The sequence below is a fragment of the Cyprinodon variegatus genome, unplaced genomic scaffold (genome assembly GCF_000732505.1).
Source record: "Cyprinodon variegatus isolate N-32 unplaced genomic scaffold, C_variegatus-1.0 Scaffold112, whole genome shotgun sequence".
Lineage (NCBI taxonomy): Eukaryota > Metazoa > Chordata > Actinopteri > Cyprinodontiformes > Cyprinodontidae > Cyprinodon > Cyprinodon variegatus.
Window position 1 is genome coordinate 82,016 of NW_015150565.1, and position 6,280 is coordinate 88,295.

A 6,280-nucleotide genomic window follows, 5' to 3' on the forward strand; every position below is an offset into this window, starting at 1 on the left:
TATATATATATATATATATATATATATATATATATATATATATGTGTATAACATTAATTATACAAAATGTATACCCTGGGCTGAAAGCAGGAAACACTGTAAGGTAAGAGGAGCAGATCTGCTGATGATAAACTGTGAGGACTAACAGGATGATGGATTTTATGATAACTGTGTGATCTTTAAATAGACATTTACCATTAATCGCTATGACAAAAAAAATTGCCTTTTGGAAAACACTGGTGATGGACTTATTTTAGTAGAGAGGTCTTCAATGTAAACTGCAAACTCTGTTCTTCATTTGGCTGCCTCCTCTGGCGCCTTTGTTTGTTTCTCTCCCGCTCTGTGCAACCTACCCTCTTCCTTTTACGTCATTAATATATCGAGTCCATTGCTTCTTGTCCTCATTTGCACCGCTCGCTAGCTACACATCTTAGCAGCCGGCACAAAACATGGCACACATCCGTTCCTCCACATACTGTTCTCTGCGTGGTTGATACGGACTGTTGGGGCGGCTGTTAATTGAAATAAACCAATAATATTTCCCTCCTCACAAGCTACTGGCCTAAGTTGCCTGGCCTGCCTCTCTGATAGGCGCACCGCCATTGCACCGGCAGACTTAAAAAAAAAAAAAAGAAAAAAGGTAGAGAGGCGCAGGCCAGCATAGTTTCTTAATAGTTTCTAAATCCTTAGATCAATCAGCAGCTAACTGTTAAGTATTGGGATTTTCCAGCATTCATGTTTATTATAAATCACATAAATGTCTTCTAAAGTTATTGATAACCTAAGAAATAACTATCTAGGAAAAAATTGATTTATAAAATAAACAAATCACATTTGTCTTGATGTATATCTGAACTATGATAATAATAATAGTAATAAGAAATTATTTAAAAGAGTTTCCTTTTCAGGCTACAGAGAGTGGTTTAATAGCGATGTATAATTCTTTCCTTTTCGTTAAGGTTATCGTCATTTACCCTTCCTGCAAGGACTTTTGCTCAAAATTATTTTTTTTTTTTCAATTTTTGCAAGAAAATATTTTATGGTATTGAATCTTAGACCATTGTTGCCAAAGAAGCAAAGAAAACTCTAGTATGTCTCAGTACTTCTTATTTCTACTTCTTCTCATCCTCTGTCTGTTTTATTTAATAGCTGTAAAGTTTAGCCTCCCCATACAGGGTTTGAACCTGGGGGTGTTTTCACTGCACTGATAAGTAATATAGAGCAGAGGCCCGAACCACGAAGCAAGGGCAATGTAGCAGTAAATAATCCCAGCTTAATTCAGTTTATCCAGTGACTTCCCGAGTGAAATTATCCGGATTATTCTGCTTTGTAAGAACTCATTGGGACAAATGGAAAAAATCAACTCTGCTTTTAAAATAGTAAAGCCTTTTTCCTACTGTTTCTTTCTTTCTTTTTTTTTTTTTTTGCACCTGGCAGTTTACCATTAATCCCTCATTGGTGCAGCTTCATCGGTATAGCATTAACCCTTCAATTAATTTTATTTAAATAGCTCCAATTCACAACACCTGTCATCTCAAGGCACTTTACAAAGAACAACTGAACCAGATCATACAGTCAGATAGAGTTTTCTATCTAAGGAAAACTAGCTGATTGCATTGACTCATTGACTCGAAAGCAATCCCTCACACTAAGCATGCTTGTAGCTACAGTGGAGAGAAAAATTCCCTTTTAACAGGAAGAAACCTCCAGCAGAACCAGACTCAGAGCAGCCATTAACGAGGGCGACTGGGGTTCAAGGACACAGAAGCAGACATACAGAAAGAAGCAGAGATACAAAAGGCAACTGTCAACCAGCTCCACAGGCGGCCCTGTCCAGGAAACACACAGCCAAGCAGACGATCTCTGAGCCAGCTCCCATGTCAGAGTATGAAAAAGAGCAAATACAGTTAGTCATAGTCACAGAAACATGACTACACTGAAAATCAGGCAAAGCTCCAACATCCACAAACAAATAGGTTGATGGCAGCAGCACAGTTGATAATACTCTCTGGGATGGCGTCAAAGCCAGACAGGAACAAACCAGATAAAGCTACTATGATGATTCTCATTAATACTGCTGCAGTAATCAAGAACATATATATATATATATATATATATATATATATATATATATATTTATATGTACATATGTGTTTTTTTTTAATTCTATTTGACACTTGGTGGACAGATATGCCGGTTGCATAATATCTCATAGTCATATACGTATACGTCTGTGATACAGTGAGAGTTACCTTATTGTGATGTTGTTGTGTTTAAGTTATTTTTCCCTCTGAATTTAATCAGGTCTTCAATGAAAGGGCTTATCATTGTTACCGGAACAGCTGATTGCCAGCTGGGTGGAGCGTTTTCTAGGATCCAGATTTTCTTCCGCTTACCTGGGGTCGGGTCGCGGGGGTAGCAGCTTCAGTAGGGAGGCCCAGACGTCCCTCTCCCCAGCCAATTGGGCCAGCTCCTCCGGGGGAATCCCAAGGCACTCCCAGGCCAGCCGAGAAACATAGTCCCTCCAGTGTGTTCTGGGTCCCCCCCTGGGCCTCCTCCCGATGGGATGTGCCTGGAACACCTCACCAGGGAGACGTCCAGGAGGCATCCTAACCAGAAACCCGAGCCACCTCAACTGGCTCCTCTCAATGTGGAGGAGCAGTGGCTCTACTCTGAGTCCCCCCCGGATGACTGAGCTCCTCACCCTATCTCTAAGGGAGAGCCCAGACACACTACGGAGAAAACTCATTTCAGCCACTTGTATCCGGGATCTCGTTCTTTCGGTCATGACCCAAAGCTCATGACCATAGATGAGGGTAGGAACGTAGATCGACTGGTAAATCGACTGGCTCAGCTCTCTCTTCACCACCACAGGCCGGTACAGCACACGCTTCACAGCAGACGCCGCACCAATCCGCCTATTGATCTCCCGCTCCATCTTCCCCTCATTCTCGAACAAGACCCCAAGATAATTAAACTCCTCCACTAGGGGCAGCACATCCTCCCCAACCCAGATAAGGCACTCTACCCTTTTCTGGTTCAAGACCATGGTCTCGGATTTGTCTGTCTATTTAAACAGCTATTATGAAAAATTACAAACACAAGTTAACAGTGTTGATTAAAACTAATACACATTTACAACTATCGACTAAAACTTAAGGTAAAAATATAATTTAAACTGTGATGAAGAAACTTTGTTAACATTACAGGCTTTTATGCAAGATTTAAAAAAGCAGTTGAATAAATATTAGGAAGGTTTTAAAAATGTTGTTAAAATATAGTTAATAAGCTTAAAGTCTACAATTCTTTAATTGACTCTTTTCTGTACTATTTGAATATTTTCCGATTCTTATTCCTTAGGTTTTCAACCTGCCCTGCACCATCATAGTTCACAAAATGTGAAATGGTTTGTAAAAGCTTAGCTGGCCTCCTGATTGGTTGAAAACTAACACTTGCTCAGTGTTGGGTATAGTCTTTCCGGCCATCTTATTGGCATGTGTGCGGGTGCAAATTTCCTGCCCTGGTTGGATGATAAGGACTTAATTCACTCCTCCCCAAAAATCCTCAACTTTGCCTCTCCAACAAATGAACATGCTGATCCCAAAAGAAGTGCCTATTATTTTATTGGTGCTACTGTCTTGTCTTGATGAGCTGAATCTCATGTCTTCAACCAAGGATCTTCTGGGCTGTTATTCTTTTTCCCTCCAAAATAGAAATCAAGACAGTCTTCAGTAAACTAACCTGAAGAAACCATCACTCAATTTCTATTCAGGAATTTTGCCTTTTCAATGAGCCATCCTCTTTCTCATAGTTACTAGAGTTCTCTCTATAATTTTCAACCTCCAAATCTGACATCAGGTTAATCTGATACCTTAGTAAGCCAAGGCATAAGTATGCCTGATATCAATAAGCCTGACCTGAGAGGAAACCATTTACAGTTTTTGTATTGGAAAAGACTGAACTTTCAAAATGTCCTATCCTGCTTGTGTGGTTTATGTTAAGATCAATTATACTGTCAGGGTCTTGTTTCTATTGTGCTTTACTTTGCTCCATGTTTCCTAGTTTTTTTGGTTTAATTCCTTTTTTGTTGTAATTTCTAGATTTATGTTAGTTCTCATGTTTTTCTGTTGTCCTCTGTTGCCCTCTTGTGTGTGTTCCTTTCCCCTTGGCTCCCTCGTTGTCTCCTCTCACACCTGCTCCTTGTCAGCTCGTTAGCCCTGCGTTTGTCTCAGTCAGCTATATATGCTCTCCCTCTGCTCTCACTCTTTGTTGGTTCCTTGTCATTTCTGTCAACCCATGCAGTTGTCTGCCTACCTCGTCTCTCCCTGGCTCCTCGTGTTTGGTTTCCCCCGATGTCTCCATAGTGCTGGTTTGTTTTACATTATTAGTTGGTTTTTTGGATTCCTGCCTTTGTTAAACTGTTTCCTTTGATTAAATCCACAAGAAATCACCTCAGCCTCTCTGCCTCTGCATTTTGGTTCTCTAAACCACAACCAACCCTGACATATACTTATTTATACCATTACTGAAGTACAAAAACAAACATTATATTAAAAAACGAAGTATACAGTATGAGCCTCTAATGTTGGTAAGCTGATCTACTAGTAGTGTGTTTCTTTAAGTGCTGCTACTTCCTCTATTCTTTTTTCTGCCGCCAAAGGAAATGACCAAAAAACCACAACAGTAAAAGTAGATCTGAAAAACAGCTTTCAATGCCACATGTTATACAAGTGTAGAGCTGTACTTCATCAACTCAAGGAGCTGAACAATTAAGCCCAACCTTTGCTGTATCAGGTGTTCTCAGATATTTACTGCAAAGTAGATTTAACCCAGAAGATGAGATATACTAAAAGGGAGCAAGAGAACACGGCCGATTGGGAGGAGAGGGAAGTAAATATCTATGAATCTGCAGAAGACTTTACTGACAATTACATAGTTTCTCAGCCTCAGGAAGAAGGTAAGTAAATCGTAGGTGATTCACTTTGTTTTAGGGATCTTTGAATGAAGCTCTTAATGCTGCAGTTATATAACTGCTTAACCAAAAACATATTCTGTTCTATTTATACTTAAAGATAAGGTAGATATCTATGTATTATTGTTGTTGCATGAAACTCTATAAATAAATATCTAGGTCATATCTAGAAAAAAATACATCAACTGATCACTGCTATTAGCAACTGTAAGGTTTAGATCAGCCAACTTTAGAAAAACAGCCACAGTTATCATAAAGCTAATGAACTGCCCTGGCACAGATATCAAAAAGCGGACCGATTTTGGTAATAGGAAAAACCAAACAAAAAACGGAAGCTCATAAAAAACAAGAAGTTCAAGTATTTTATTTTCTGCTGTTTCTGATAATCATGGCTCGTAGAAAGGAAAGCACAATTTAAGGAACCAGAACTGCTGGTGGTCCACTATATTAATTCCTCAGTCTTCAGAGAAAACTCTGTGAGACTTTTAGAGTTCTTTAACCTTACATATGATTTCCCTGACAAGTTTTAGGGAGATACAATCTTAATTCTTCAGAATGACTACATAACAGCTATATTTATTAAAATAAAGAGAAATTAACACTTTCCCATCGAATCTCTTCCTCTGCAGACCAACAAGCCAACAGACAGCCTGCAGTGGAGAGAAGTTGTGCCCGAAGAGCAAAACTGTGCAACATACTGCCATGGATTTTGATATCAGCTGCAATCATCATCTTAACCACATACTGTGAGAAAAACGTGCAAGACATTAATTTAAAATGTTCTTTTGGTCTGAATGCAGATCAGTTGTTGCCTGCTTCTTGACTGATAAGTGAACATTTCTACAAGAAGATATTGAAGACTGAACTGATGCTGATTCATTTCTGAGTTTTCTCACCAACAGCAAATAAACATGAAGCTTTACTGAAAAAACAAAAAACAACTACATATTTATACTTCAGGTTGTAAAACCACATTTACCTCTGTAACAGTTTAAATGCACACACTAAATTAACAATAAAAAAATCAACTTTCTGTTAACTGTTAAGCTACATTGCGTAAAATTGGATGAGGGATTGCTGCAAATGAGATAAAGAAACTAAGGATGCACGATATAATCGGCCCCCTATCGGTATCGTCCTTAAAACTGAATATCGGACATCGGCCACCCCACCGATATTTAACCCGATATTTAATCAGCTTCTGAGTTTCTAAAGTCTAAAAAAAAAAAAAAATACTACTACTTCTTTCTCAAAAACTTCTTTTTTACAGACTTAAAAACTTCTAAAGACGAGGGAAAAAATATTGAT